The 15,719-nt window shown below is 45.2% G+C and overlaps 1 protein-coding gene across 3 annotated transcripts in view; it reads left to right on the forward strand.

Annotated features, from left to right (window-relative positions):
- Positions 1 to 14,766: 14,766 nt before the first annotated feature.
- The window catches only part of ZC3H11A (zinc finger CCCH-type containing 11A), a 41,378-nt gene continuing 40,425 nt past the window's right edge, over positions 14,767 to 15,719 (forward strand). Inside the window, exons 1-2 of one of the 3 annotated variants that reach the window (XM_040636488.1) lie at positions 14,775 to 14,915; positions 15,563 to 15,714. The gene's annotated coding sequence lies outside the window, so the exon portion shown is untranslated. Of the gene's footprint in view, positions 14,916 to 15,562; positions 15,715 to 15,719 lie in introns of all 3 variants that reach the window. The other 2 variants (XM_008685154.2, XM_040636489.1) reach the window with 2 other exon arrangements.

Genomic DNA, 15,719 nt, shown 5'->3' on the forward strand with positions numbered 1-15,719 from the left:
AAGATTTGCCGGCCCTCGGCCCTGCCTCCTCCCTGAGCACTCCCATAGCATCATGGTGCTCTGTTACCACTTCTGGGTTCCCTGTGGGCTGAGGGCCTGTACTGACTCGCAAAAACTTCCAGAAACTCTGACTCTTCAACCAGTTGATAAGCAGGGACTACAGAAAAAAGGCAGTCGTGTTCTAACACAAGTGACCTACCATATCCTCTCTTACTTCCCTTACATCTTTATATTAGTTTTAACTACTCGTGCTGAAAATGGCATAGCAAGAAAGCAAAAATAAGGTAACCCATAATTTGTTTTTTTTTCCTTTCAGTCTTTCCTTCCTCATCAATAAGTTAAAGGTGGAGACTGTTGGCAGAATGTGGTCTTATCAAGAATTGGAGTTAACAATTCTGACTCATCATCTCCTGTCTCCCTCTTACAAGGATCCTTGTGATTACACGGGGCCCACCCAGATAATACAGGATAATCTCATCTCAAAATCCTTAGCTTAATCAAGTTGGAAAGTCCTTTCTACCATGTAAGGTCACATATTCACAGGTTCCAGGGATTAAGACATGAACACATATTGTCCACCACAACTGCATAGCCGATCAGTATCTCTGATGACGCACGAAACTGATAACATCTGAAACGAGTTATAAGACTCAAAGATTCCTGCACACACAGGTACACACACACACACACACCTAGGTTTTAAAAGATGAGAGAGTACAAAGAATGCTGTTGGCCTGGTACATTTGCTGATTTCCTGATAAACGGATTCAGATTATGTACCAGATATAGCATTAATTTAGGGGAAGTACTTCCTTTCCTGGAAGTCACAGCAAACATCAAAGCAGAAGGCAGCCACAGAAAGCCACCAATGCTCTGGGAGGTACCAGGCAGACCCATCAGGGGAGGTCTCCAGTTGGCTAAATGTAGACAAGATTCCTAGGTAACTGGCACTCAGATGCTGAGAATCTCTGACAGAAGCTCAGGTCTGTTCCAGGGGTCCCGCAGATCTCTGACTCTTTATAAGAGGGGAAATCCATTCTTGATGATCCCAGATCAAGACTACGTTTTCAAAGGTATTCTAATTTTGCAGAATCTCGCATGAAAAGAATATGTGTTCAGCTGCTGTTGAGTGGAATGCTCTGAAAATGCCAGTTCAGTCAAGTTGGTTGATAGTGCCGTCCAGGTCATCTTACTGATCCTTACTGATGTTCCTTCTGCGGGTTCTAGCAACTATTCAGAGAGAAGTGTTGAAGTCTCCGAACGTAATTGTTGATTTGTCTATTTATCCTTTCAGTTCTACTCTTTTTGTCTCCATGTATCTTGAAGTCCCGTTGTTAGTTGCATGTACATTTAGGATTGTTAGGTCTTCTTGGTGAATTGACTTCCATCATTACAGGATGTCCCTCTATTCTATGATGTCCCTAATAGTCTTTGTTCTGAAGTGTACTTTATCTGACATTCATGTAACCACTACCCCTTCCTTCCTTCTTTGCTTTCACTTAAAAATGTTCAAAACCTTTTTAGTTTGAAATCATTTTAGACTTATAGGAAAGTTCCAAAGATAATGCAGAGATGTCCCACATACACCTCACCTAACATTCCCTAATGTTAACACCTTGCGTAACTTTGATATGATGATGAAAACAGAGCAACTAACATGGGTACAATATTATTAACCAACTTATACACTTTACTGGGATTTTATCAGCTTTTCACCGATGTCCTTTCTCTGTTCCAGGAAGCATTCCAGGATCCCACAGAACACGTAGTTATACAACTTCTTCATCTCCTCCAATCCATGGCAATTCCTCCCTCTTTTGTGACCTATTATTTCTTCTAACATTTTTCTGCATCAGTCTGTCTCTTCTCTTCTTTGGAACTCCAATGGCATAAATATTAGAACTTTCGTGTTTTTAAAGATTTTATTTTTTAAGTGATTTCTACACCCAACATGGGGCTCGAACTTATAACCCCAAGATCAAGAGTTGCACACTCTACCAACCGAGCCCACCAGGCACCCCAATATTTAGAACTTTTGCTATTGTTCCACAGATCTGAGATTCTGTTCTTTTTTCTTCCTGATTGGTTTTCTCTTTGCTCTTTAGGTTGAATATATTCTATTGATCTCTTTCCAGGTTCATTGACTCTCCCTTTCGTCATCTCCATTCTGCTGTTAGCCCATTAAATGAATTTTTAAATTTCATATATTGCATTTTTTCAGTTCTAAAATTTTTCCATTTGGTTATTTATAGTTTCTATTTCTCTGCTGAGAATGTCTCTCTTTCCATTCATTTCAGGCATGTTTACCTTTAGTTCACGAAACACAGTTGCCATCCCTGCTTTAAAGTCTGTGTGGTGGGGGCGCCTGGGTGGCACAGCGGTTAAGCGTCTGCCAGCAGCTCAGGGCATGATCCCGGCGTTATGGGATCAAGCCCCACATCAGGCTCTTCTGCTATGAGCCTGCTTCTTCCTCTCCCACTCCCCCTGCTTGTGTTCCTTCTCTCGCTGGCTGTCTCTATCTCTGTCGAATAAATAAATAAAATCTTTAAAAAATAAAAAAATAAAAATAAATAAAAAATAAAGTCTGTGTGGTAGTTCCAACTTCAGGGTCATTTTGGGTTGGCATTTGTTAATTGTTTCTTGAGAACTACTCACACTTTCTTATTCTTTTTATGTTAAGTAATTTTACATCGTATCCTAGATATTTCTTTTAAGATTTTATTTCTTTCTTTCTTTCTTTCTTTATTTATTTAGTGAAATCAACACCCAACGTGGGGCTCGAACTCACAACCCTGAGATCAAGAGTCCCATGCTCCACAGACTGAGCCAGCCAGGTGCCCCAATCCTAGATATTTTTAATATTGTGTTGTATAAACTCTGGGTACAATTAAAGTCTCCTGAAGAATTTTTATTATTATTATCACAGAAATCAATCAATCCAGGTAAGTTTGAACTGCTAGTGATGCTTCACGTTCTGTGGGTAGTGGTTTCACTGTTAGCTCAGTTCTCAAAGCCTTTGCTGTGCTGGTTTGGGTCTGATCCATTCAAGTACGGGTCGAGTGTGAGCCCATGGTGTGGACGGGCTCCTACACAGAATTAGGTGGCCCTCTGCTTGTTCTCTCCTCCTCATGAGTTCTCCCAGCTTCCAGGCCCTCAGAGCCACCTTTCTGGTGCCTCTGGTCAGATGGGATACCAACTGGAATTTTAATTGCCTGACCTGCCACAGCTCCACAGGGAGGGCCCACCTTCAGGGCAAAGCTGAGAGAGGGAAAAAGAAATGAGGATTATATACATTCTCTTCAGTCCCCTCTTTCTGGTTCTTCTTTCCAGAAAGATGGGGTTTCCACCATAGTTTTAGCCTCTTCTCTCCCCTTGCCCCAAACACACTAATTTTTGCAACTGGTACCTGCCCTCAGTTCAAAGTATGAGAGAAAAGGAAAAATTGGAACACACAAGAAACTTGCCTCTATGTAGCTCACTTCCCTCCACAATTCATCTCCTTTTGTTGATTTTCAAGATCCTCATATACTTGCTTTTTTTTTTTTTCAAGATTTATTTATTTATTTGAGGGGCACCTGGGTGGCTCAGTTGTTAAGCATCTGCCTTTGGCTCAGGGCGTGATCCTGGGGTCCTGGGATCGAGCCCCACATTGGGCTCCCTGCTCTTCTGGGAGCCTGCTTCTTCCTCTCCTGCTCCCCCTGCTTGTGTTCCCTCTCTCACTGGCTGTCTCTCTCTCTCTGTCAAATAAATAAATAAAATCTTTTTTAAAAAAAGATTTATTTATTTATTTGAGAGTGAGCACGGGGAGGGGCAGAGGGAAAGGGAAAGAATCTCAAGTAGACACCCCACTGAGTGTAGAGCCCCACACAGGGCTTGATCCCATAATCCAGAGATCATGACCTGAGCCAAAATCAAGAGTCAGGCACTTAACCAACTGAGCCACCCAGGTTTCCCCTCATTGACTTGCGTTTTAGGTTGTGTCCAGAGTGTTCAGTTGTAATCCACAGGAGACAGTGGCTGGAGTGGGCTTATTCCCTCTTGGACAGAACCAGAAGCCTCACTTCTCTTATTTTTATGTGGAATTATTTGATTAAAAAGAAAACAGTTGGCTCGTTCAGCCTGATGCAGAGTCCATCCTGGAAACTCTTACATCTTCTGTCAGATATCATTTCTCCCAGGATGAAAGCAGTTTGGATAATATTCTTTGAAATGTGATGGTTGGGATGTTACACAGAGAGGTTGAGAACCACCGATCTGAAAAGCTATAGTTGATCTTTCGTTCTGGCCACTCCGTAACCAGGCGGCAGCAGAACATCAGCAGAAATGCAGTTGGCCACCTCATTGGGCCAGGGTTGATTTTTTTTTTTTAATGCTATTCTCAACAGGCTTAGCCTCTTAATTGATTAGAAACTTATAAATTTCTGCTATCCCCTGTTTTCTGTGTCTTTTTTTTTAAGATTTTATTTATTTTTTTGAGAGAGAGAGAGAGAGAGCAAGCATGAGCAGGGGTGGGGGAAAGGCAGAGAGAGAGAGGGAGAAGCAGGCTCCCCATTGAGCAGGGAGCCTGATGCAGGGCTCAGTCCCAGGACTCGGGATCAGGACCTGAGCCAAAGGCAGCCTCGTAACTGACTGAGCCATCCAGGCGCCCCTGTTTTCTGTGTCCTTTTTTTTTTTTTTTTTTTAAGATTATTTATTTGAGAGCAAGTACAAGCAGGCGGAGCGGCAGAGAGAGAGGGAGAAGCAGACTCCCAGCTGAGCAGGGAGTCTGTTGAGGGACTCGATCCCAGGACCCCGGGACCACCACCCAAGCCGAAGGCAGACGCCCAGCCTACTGAGCCATCCAGGTGCCCCTGTTTTCTGGGTCTTAAGACCTATTAGGTTGCATTGTCTGTGTGCCCGGGGCTACCCAGCAATTCATCAAGCACTTGATTCCTTTTCCTGACTCTTCTTCTCTCCAACTTTCACATGTTGGCATCCCAGGGCTGGGATCTGCATGTCTTTCCTCTGGCCTGATTTGCTCCCTAGGTGACCACTTCTCCTTCCATAGAAGGAATGGTGTCTCTGTGGGTTCATGACTCCCCTAAATTCCACACATCCCATCTAATTACCTAGGGGACCGCTCTACCCAGCTCTCTGAGAGTATCTCAAGAGTCGTCTATCTAAAGCAGAGTTCTTAATTCCCCACTTCTAGATGTGGGTCTCCTCCATCTTCCCCATCCCAGTGAATGGCACACCATCTCCTCGGCATCTACTTGCTTGGGCCTCCAACCCAGGAGTCATCCCTGATATCCTCTAAGGCTTGTTTCTGCCTCCAAGCTGCTTCTGCCCACAGCCATTGCCGCCACCAGCAGGTCTCTCCCAGATGGCCTCAAAAGCCCCCTGACTTCTCTCCCTGCTTCCTTTGGGGTTTGCCCATTCTCAGTACATTGTGAGCCCAGCAGCTTCTACGGCAGAAACCACATCACCCTCCTGCTTTGAAGCCCTTAAGTGGCTTCCTTTGGCAACTAGAATAAACCCAGATGTCTTTTCGTGGTTTCAGAGGTGCCACATGACCTGGCCCTGTCTTCATCCTCCTTTCTCACTGTTCTCCCATATGCCCCAGGAGGAAGACTGGGCGCGTCTCTGGTCACAGTGTTTCCAAGAAGGATTGTTCCCTGTGGCCGGTGAGGTGGAGAGGCTGAGTGAGAAGGGGCACAGACAGGGTCTCAGGATTTGCCCACAAGGAGGAATTAGTGACTTCACTTCCTCCATTAGTAAAGTGGGTTGTTCTGAGGAGGATAGATTACGGAGAGTCTGATCCAAGACATCATGGGTCTGAGTTCAAACGATTTTAACTCTGCAGCAATAGTCTATCAGTCATTCTCCAGCCTCAATGTTTATTAGATCGCCCAGAGGGCTTATTAAACCACAGCTGTTCTGATCCATTCAGAGGCATACTTTGCGTTCCTAACAACATTCCAGGTGTTGCAGAACCTCATCCCGATTGACAAATACGAAGTTACAGTCCTTTCCGGGGGTTACCCTCTGCTCTTTTTTGAGAATCCCCATGGTGCCTGTGTGTGCATGAATAACCCGGGTCACCGCTTGCTACTTCAGCACCCTGGTGAAAAGGAGACCAGAATACCCTTTGAGCTAGGCTCTGCAATCCCCAGTCCCTAACAGCCCCTAGGAGATGCCACTCTGACCAAGTCACCCACGCCTGCTGGCCTCTGCCCAGCTTGGGGCAGCCAAGCACCTGCTGCCATTGCTAATAATGGAACCACAGATCCACCACTCGGTAGAGCTAGAAACCTGTTAATGTCACTGGTGTCAGTTTCATGGCTTAAATCCCAGAAGTCCTGAAGGAATCGAACTCTAGTTTACTGACTCCTATAGGCCTTAATGTAGGCATCTGTAGGTTTCCCCAGACAGTAAAACTTGAGTGCAATGGGAAGGAACATTCTCCAACGCGACCAAACCCAGTCAGAGCCATCCCGCTGCGAAGCCGCCCCACTTTCTGAGTGGTGAGCTCACTCAGTTCACACACACACACTGCCCTAGAGTCACCTCCCTCCACCTCCACCTGAACTCACCCTTGGCTGCACACACCACACGCCATTAAAGGGGTGGCCCCGTAGGGCATTAAGTTGCATCTGGGTCGCTGGCCCCGGATCCATTTTCTCTGATAGGGATTTTCCTCTCGAGAAACTGCCCCTCCTTTCCTGAAGTCCAACTTCGGCTGGGCCTTCCCCATCCATCTGTCACGTCTTTGTAGCCTTAAATCTCGGTGGGGGGTGGGGGGGTGGTCAGAGTTGCTGGTCCCTCTGTTTTGTGGGATGGGTTTGTTTCTGAATCAAATTGTGGCTGCAGAAAGATACAAGGGATTCCACCACAATTCACTGAAGACAGCAAACAAGCCCCCAAAGCAAATGAATACACTGCAGGAAAGGCATTGTCCGACCCCTCTCCGCGAGAACACAAGGTCCGCCTGGGGCCAGCGAAGCATTAGCATAGACAAGGCACCGAGGTTCAAGAAGTGACAGCCACTACTATTATTGCCTGTTTCTGCCCTATCAATGCATCCTTCCCCCCACCCAGCTTCCCCTCGGGCTTTTCCTGCCCATCCCAGGACCACAACCCTAATCTCCACTCTCATCTCTTCCCACCCAGATTGTGCCCAACACTTGACTACCTACTCTCTGTCCCTCCAGCATCTCTCTCTCCCCAAGTCCGTTTTGTCCTGCCCTTTCCTTAGACAAGAGACAACGGGTCCCTATTTGCAATCACCCAAACTCCTTCCCTGGCCTCAAACGCTGCTCCCTTATCTCTCCAATCTCAGGGTGTACTCCCCCAAATCCACCAAACACACATCAAAGGCCTTCAGGCGCTGGGACTGCAGAGATGAGCCAGGTGTTGCTGTTCTCAGTGAGCTCACAGTGTATAGAAAGAAGCAAATGAGTACTAAGCCGGCTCCTAAACAAGGTAAGAAGGCCTCGGCTGCTGGAACCCAGTCGGTAGGTTGATTGAGGGTGGGGAAGAGGCATTTGAGGCGAAGAAAGCAGATGTGCAAAAGCATGAGGAGTAGAACACAGTCAGGTCACTCCAGGTCATTCAACATGACGGAGCAAAGAACTAGAGGAGAATGGCCTGATAATTTGGGGGGATGAAGAAATAGGCAGGAGTAAGATTTTGCATATTAGTAGATATCCACAGAAGCTTAGAACTAAGGTTAATGGGCAGTAGCTGAAGGATTTTCAGTAGGGAAGTCAATTTTAATCTTATTATACAGGTTTGAAATTGTGCTGATTCATCGATAAGTCCAAATTAAGGGACATGTTTAAAGTGTGTTTTAGGGGGCACCTGGGTGGCTCAATCAGTTAAGCATCTGCCTTTGACCCAGGTCATGACCCCAGGGTCCTGGGATCGAATCCCAGGTTGGGCTCTCTGCTCCGCGGGGAGCCTGCTTCTCCCTCTCCCTCTGACGCTCCCCCTGCCTGTGGTCTCTCTCACTCTCTCTCTCAAATAAGTAAATAAAATCTTAAAAATAAAATAAAATGAAATGTGTTTTAAAGATCTAACAATACAAAGAGACTGGTATTTGTGAACACGGAAGGAAAGCTAAGAGAGGTGACCCATATAGTTTCGATTATACCATATGTATCAGGGTCTGTCCTATATAAAACAATAATTAGGCAGTTCATTGGGGAACACAAAACTAGTCATTACTGGTATAATCGCCCTTCATTTTGCATAATACTGTGTATCTGCAAAGAATCAGTATTAATTCATTCATTACAGTGATAGGCAAGCTTGAAGAAGCAAGACAGCTTCCAATCAGTGTAGGACAATACAAGTGAACTCTGCCTCCTCTCACGAGATGGATTATATTCAAATTCTATGCATTGAAAAAAATGTGAGCAGATTAATACATAAACACAGTATAAAACTCAAACACCAAAAGCCAGTGAAAAGGAAGCTTCTTCCCATGCCACCTAGCGGGTTCCCAGCCCCACCCACCTTCCCCAGAGGCAGCTACTCTTGTACGTTCTTCCAAAGCCCATTCTATAATTTTCAAATAGTAACATTTTACAATGGTCTTTTGCATGTTTACACACATTAATACAGGTGCATAGTGCAAAGCACATCATTGTCCTTCATGACAGCATAGAATTTCATTGTACGGCTGTCCTACTTTAAATTTAGCTGTTATCATATTTATAGTTAAATCATAGCCATGTACGTATGTCATTTCTGCTTGTGTGTGAGTACAAGTATAGGACAAACTTTTGGATGTAGAATTGCTGGGTCAAAGTACAGAGATGTTCATTTTTACCAGTTTTTTTTTTTTAAGATTTTATTTATTTATTTGACAGAGATAGAGACAGCCAGCAAGAGAGGGAACACAAGCAGGGGGAGTGGGAGAGGAAGAAGCAGGCTCCCAGTGGATGAGCCTGATGTGGGGCTCGATCCCAGGATCCCGGGATCACGCCCCGAGCCGAAGGCAGACGCTTAATGATGGAGCCACCCAGGCACCCCCATTTTTACTAGTTTTTATAACAAAAGTAACATATATATAGTAAAACAAGATTCGAACCAGTAGCAAAAAGTATTTTTGAATACTTGAAAAGTATTCAAAAGTGAAAAGTGGAAAGTGAAGCCTCCTTTCTACTTCGGACATCCAGCTCCACGTTCCTCAGTTAATCACTTTTAATAGATTCTCCAGAAAGTAGTCCTTGCCTCAGCGTGTGTGTGTGTGTGTGTGTGTGTGTGTGTGTGTGTGCTGTTTAGATTATACTTGCATCTAATTTTTAATTTTTTAAATTTTATTTATTTGAAGTAATCTCTGCACCCACTGTCAAGTCACAAGCCCAGATCAGGAGTCGTGTGCTCTTCTGACTGAGCTAGCCAGGCGCCCCTATACTTGCATTTTAGGAGAGAAATTCTGCGATTGTTTGGAAGAGAGATAAGAGAGGGCAAGGTGGAGAGGCAGCAAAACCAGCGAAGAGGCGTGGCAGCAATCCGGAAAATGAGCGACACGTGGCAGGGCCTCCACTAGGCAGAAGCAATGGGAATGGAAAAGAAAAATGCAGATTCAAGAGATCTTTAGGAGGCCAAGTCAATAAGGTTCCTAAGTATTTGGACATGGGAGGTGAGGAAAAGAGAGGAGTCCTCGTTCTCTCCCAGATTTCTGACCGCGTAACTGGGCGGATGGTGGGTGACCCCACCCACGAAGGCAAAGATGTCAGGAAGAGGAGGAGGTGTTGGAGACACGGGGTGGTGATTTTGTTTTGGTAAGCTGAATTTAAAGTGACTCTGAAACATCCAATTGGAGATTCCTGTAGGCAGCTGGACAGAAATCTGGGTCAGAGATACAGGTCTGAGTCACCACGTAATTAATTCATAGTTGAAACCAGGGAAGTGGATGGATAACCCAGAGAGAGAATGCAGAGTGAGAAAAGATGAGGGCTGAGGACTGAATCCTGGGGAACACCAACCATTAAGTGGGGGATGGAGGAAGAGGATCATGCAAAGAGACTAGAGAACAGGCAGGCAGAGAATTTGGAAGGAAGCCAAGAGAGAATTTTGTCCTTTCAATCATGGGGCGGGGGCGCCTGGGTGGCTCAGTCGGTTAAGCATCTGCCTTCAACTCAGGTCATGACCTCAGGGTCCTGGGATCAAGCCCCGTGTCAGGCACCCTGCTCACCAGGGAGTCTGCTCCTCCCTCTCCGTTCCTCTCCCCTGCTCATTCTCTCTCTCTCAAATAAATAAAAAATCTTAAAAAAAAAAAAAAAGCTTTAAACCATGGGAGGGGGAGTTTAAAGAAAGAAAAAATGGGGGCACCTGGTGGCACAGTTCATTAAGCATCTGACTCTTGGTTTGGGCTCAGGTTATGATCTCAAGGTCATGAAATCAGCTCCACAATCAGCGTGCTTGGGATTCTCTGTCCCACTCCCTCTTCCCCTCCCCTGCTCACATGAGCACATGTGCTGGCGGGCTCTCTCTCTGTCTCCAAGGATGGAAGGAAGGAAGGAAGGAAGGAAGGAAGGAAGGAAGAAAAAAAGAAAGAGAAAGAAAAAAAATGGTGAATGAGTGTCAAATGATTGCATAATGATTTGGAGTTAGACATGAGTGTGAAGCCTGACTTTGCTACTCACTACCAATGACCCGTTGGACTCATCACTAGAACTTTATAAGTGTTTGTGAAAGAAGGTTAATAATAATACTTATCTGAGTAACAGGTAACAGTAGTAATCTAACAGCTATTTTGAGGATTCAGTTGGATAATGTATATAAAAAATGGTTAGTGTAGTGCTTGGCACATGATAAACTCTCAATATAACTGGTTACTAAGAAAAAGAAGAAAAATAAGCACTAAAAAGGAGCCATTCCATTTAAAACTTGACCCCACTGTGGTAATTTCAGAGAAGCCATGAGGATGTAAATGTAAATGAAATACATTGAAGAGGGGCCCCTGGGTGGCTCAGTCAGTTAAGAGTCAGGCTTCGGCTCGGGTCACTATCCTAGGGTCCTGGCATCAAGCCCTGCATCGGGCTCCTTGGAGCCTGCTTCTCCCTCTCCCTCTACTGCTCCCCCTGCTTATGCTCTCTCTCTCTCTGCGTCTCTCTCTCTCTGTCAAATATATAAATAAATAAAGTCTTAGAAAATAAAAAAACCAAATACATTGAAGAGTGTATGTGAGGTGAAAAAGTAGCCAAGGACCTTGGCAATAAAGATAAGATGAGAAATTAGGTGCACCAGAGAAAAAGAAGGAGCTGAGCATAAGACTTCGTCACCACCCAATTTTTCTTTCTAAATAGAAGGGGGAGTCTTGTATGTTGCTAGGCTTGGGGGAACAACTATAGAGAGACAGGTTTAAAATACAAGAGACTGAACGTCACCACTATTTCAGTCTTTCTGAGACACAACTTTGCACACTTTCTACCTTTCTACAAACTTTCTACTTTTTTGTTCCTGTCCCAAACCCTTTGAGGAACCCCTATTGTTTAAGCAATATTATTTATTTATTTATTTATTTAAAGATTTTATTTATTTATTCGACAGAGATAGAGACAGCCAGCGAGAGAGGGAACACAAGCAGGGGGAGTGGGAGAGGAAGAAGCAGGCTCATAGTGGAGGAGCCCGATGCGGGGCTCGATCCCATAACGCCGGGATCACGCCCTGAGCCGAAGGCAGACGCTTAACTGCTGTGCCACCCAGGCGCCCCATAAGCAATATTATTTAAACGCCTTCCCAACATTCAAGGTCTTCTAGATTCTTGCTCACACCTACTTTTACACTGTTCTCTCTTTCTCTAACCTGGGGACTCCTCCAGTTGAATTTCTCTCCTCACCCCGTCAGGGGTTTCCTTACCTAGCTTTTTTCCTTCTCTTCACTTACCTCTCACCTCTGGCCTGCTCAAGTCTCACTCCCTCTAGAAAGCATCTCCTGAAACACTGCACTTTTCAGTGGCCACCTCCTCCTTTCTAACGCTTCTAGAACTAAAGTAGAGGTTGTAGACCAGCCCACAAAGTGATTTCTGTTGTTATTGTTTTATTTGGAGTAGCTTCCAAGTTGGTGAATTAGAAATTGTCACATAAAACTTGAATTTCCAGTTTCTCTTTAAAAATCAGATGTGGTGACGATGAGTCTGCAACCCCTCCTGGCAAGAATGGGCTGGAGTTCGTGGTAACAGCTGGCCTTCTGCTAGGGCACGGACTCCAAGTCTTACCCTTGCAGCTGCTCGCCGTAGTCATATACACATGGATCTGGTTCATGTAAGTATTTGAGTTTGTAACCATGGCTGGATACTTGGTGTGCACTCCCTGGTAGTTATTTATCTTTATATCTATCACGTCTTCCAGAAAACTTCCACATGGGCATTTCCACACCTTAGGCCCATTTGGGATCCCCCACAAAGCCCAGCACAGCAGCCTAAACATAGGAGTAGAGTTAGTGTAAGGTAATTGAGGATGATGAGGATGAAAACTAGTCTGTCTTTTCTTAAACAACCCATCGCCCAATAAAACCAGTTACCCCACCCCAAAATTAAATACCAAGAAAAAAAAGTTCCATATGAGGAAATAAAACAACCTAAGAACACATTGGGAGTGAAGAGGGGAAGGCAGTCCTAGGAAGGTTGATTTCAGTGAAACCAGTTCTGGTCTTGCAACTAGAGCAGAATGTTGAAATGTATCTGTTGTAGTTAGTTAGCAGGTGTTTGTGATTTCTATTTAAGGTTTCTTGCTAGACGGCTCTGTTGGTCCCCATTTCCTCACTCATGTCAGACAGCTGAGCTCCAAAGGCAGGAAGGAAAAGAGAACAGATGACGGACACTGGTGATGGACACTGGGTTGGAGACATGTAAGTATAGAAATGGCTTTCAAGAATACCCCTATTACCCACTGTGCGGACTCATCTAGCATTATGACCCAAAGTCAAAGGGCCAGAGGTCAGATCTTGATGTAAGTGGCACGTAGATTACGGAGGAGAGACAAGGTTTGAAATGTATGGAGCCAGCAGCTAGTCTGTGGAAAATTCTTTCAGTCATCACACTTGTAAAATTGTCAGTGGAAGATTCAGTTATCACTAATACCTGGTATGGTAGAAAGCATCCAAGATAGGCCCCAGCGATCTCTGCCTCGCATTATGCGTGTCCTGCNGAAACTTACTGCAAAACAACCTTACAGTGGAATGGGAACTGTTAAAAAGAATAAAGTAGGCCTCTAAGCACTGATGACCATTAAAAGATATTCAAGATACATTGTACAGTGGGGAAAAAAGCAAACTGCAAAACAATATGGATAGTACAGATAGTTTTAGCTTGTTCCTATTTTAAAAACACTATTTTTTTCATTCTAAAACATATATCCGTTCAACTTTTAATAGCTCTGATTAATGGCCTGTCAGAGGTTAATTGGCTGTTTTTTTTTTTTTTTTTTTGGTCTTTAAGTTATATAAAATAAGATGTGTCTTATTGCTTTACACTTGAGGAAATATGATATAACTATATATAGTATACTGATCAGCACAGGACTGCAGCTTGCAAAGCCCTGAGCTGAAAAACCCTTCAGTTGTTTGGCTAGCCTTCTGCTAAACTGAAAAACCCTATCTAGGTGTTGTGGCACAGACAGAAATTGGTTATCAGGAACCTGCTTCTTAGGCCTGGTTGACATGGCAATCACAGAGTATTGTCACGTAAGGCAGGGATTGGGGCTAAGATTCTAATGTTGTGCCTTCTCACTTTGAAAGGAGATAAAGGCCCAAGTGTGAGGAGACCCAGGACTGCTCTGACCTGTGCTGGCTGAGGCTCCCACGCCAAGCTGGTCTGGTATCTGGTGGAACAAGGCTGGGAGGAAATAAAAGGTGCCTGGAGTCCCATCTGCTTTACCATCAAATGTATGCTTTCTTAGTAATAGAACTGTATCCTTTATCCAAGTTGGGTAAAATGTTGCCAGCAAGTTCTGTTGAGCCACTGACCCAGAGGGGATCTTGGGCTCCTACTCCCTCGGAGTAATAGATTTAGGACCATTTGCATACAAAAACGTTAGAAAGAATATATGTTAAATTAGTGAGAGATTATTTTGCAGGAATGAAATTCATGGAGAGTTAAATGTTCTATGGTTGTGTATTACTTAAAAAAATTTTAAAACCACTTATATGTATTACTTTTATAATCAGAGGGGAAAAAGGTAAACACATTCAAATTGGAAAGTACAGGATAATGTTAATAATGAAGTGGCCAGGCGACCACTCCGTTTTCCTTCCCTACTCCAGCCCTCACGAATCTTGTATTGAGCATGAACTATTTTTTTCAATACATAAATTTGTTTTAAGAAATAAAAGAAATTCCCCCAAACCCAATTTCACCTCTTCAAATAAAAATAAAGGCAAAAATCCTTCAACATTGTATGGGGAAAGTAGTTTACTTCTAAATGAAAACTATACATGGTTCAGGCGATTTATTCATGAACCAAATTCTACGAGGGCCTACTGTCTGGTAGACACAGTTCTCGCGGCTTTCTTGCTTACTACCTCATTTGATCCAAAAAAAAAATTTTTTTTAAATCAAACACTCTTTCAAGAACCCCGTAAGTTTCTAAAAACGCATTCCCCCCAAAACGAAGAAACCCCCACGTCCTAGCGCCTCCCCTCTCACGTGACCCAGTGACCCTGGGAAGCCATCTTAAGCATCGCCTCATAGAGGATACTACATCTCCCAGAATCCTCTCGCCTCGCGTCGTGCTGGCACTTTTACTGGCCGAGTCTTAGAGCTGAGCCTGTAGCCAGGCGCCATCTTTGACGCTGGCAGTCTTGGATTTCTGCTGGTGTTGCTGCTGTGAGGACGGCGGGCGGCAGCGGCTAAGAAAGAAGAAAGACGTGGCAGCAAGCGGGAGTCGGGGACGGTGTCGGCGGTTCGGTAAAGTTTCTGTTTTCTGGTAACTAGACCCGTTTTTTGATTCCCGGTGACTCGGGGCAGGGGAGGTGGGGGAGAGGGCGAGGGGAGTGGCTGCGGCCTCCCCTCGCCCGTGGGTTGCGGCCTAGCCCGGGAAGTCAGAGCGGGTCCTTCGGCCCCGCCGTAACGACCCCCCTCCCCCACCTCCCGCCCGCCGTCCTCGCCGGGGCGAGCTGGGAGCCCCGGGCTCCCGCTCACAGTTCCATCCACCCCACCCCCACCCCCTACACCCCACCCCCACGGCGCCTGCTCCTTTCCCAACAACCTTCCTCCCCTCCCCCACATCCGGTGTTGGCGAAACCGTAGGAGCCCGGAGGAGCCCCGGAAAGCCGGCTTGTTCCCCGGCTCCCGGAGAGAGAACTGACACTAGATTGCTTTCTTCGCGACAACAGTTTCCCTAGTTTAGCGGACCCCCACTGCCTAAATCAGACTGAGTGCCAGGAGCTGAATTTACCTACTCTCGTTCCTCTCCAGGGTCCCACTACTTGGGAGATACTCTCAAACTCCACATACTGAAAGCCACCGACCTTAATCCGGTATCCTACACCCCTTCCCTACCTTAATTAACTCCCACCCCAGCCCTCCGCATCGGAGTCAAGAACAACAGGGACACTTCCGTTCTCCTTGTAGGATTGATGAAACCGTAATGAAGAACACCCCCTAAAGTCCCATAATCGGTGCGGATTCCTATGGGGAAGGCCCATGTTGTTGACATCTTGCAGGCCTTGGTTCTGGACCTTGAGAAGGAGGCGGTGGAACTAGTGATAGCGATGCTTTTTAGGGTAAA

Source organism: Ursus maritimus, unplaced genomic scaffold (assembly GCF_017311325.1).
Source record: "Ursus maritimus isolate PB19 unplaced genomic scaffold, ASM1731132v1 scaffold_2, whole genome shotgun sequence".
Taxonomy (NCBI): Eukaryota; Metazoa; Chordata; class Mammalia; order Carnivora; family Ursidae; genus Ursus; species Ursus maritimus.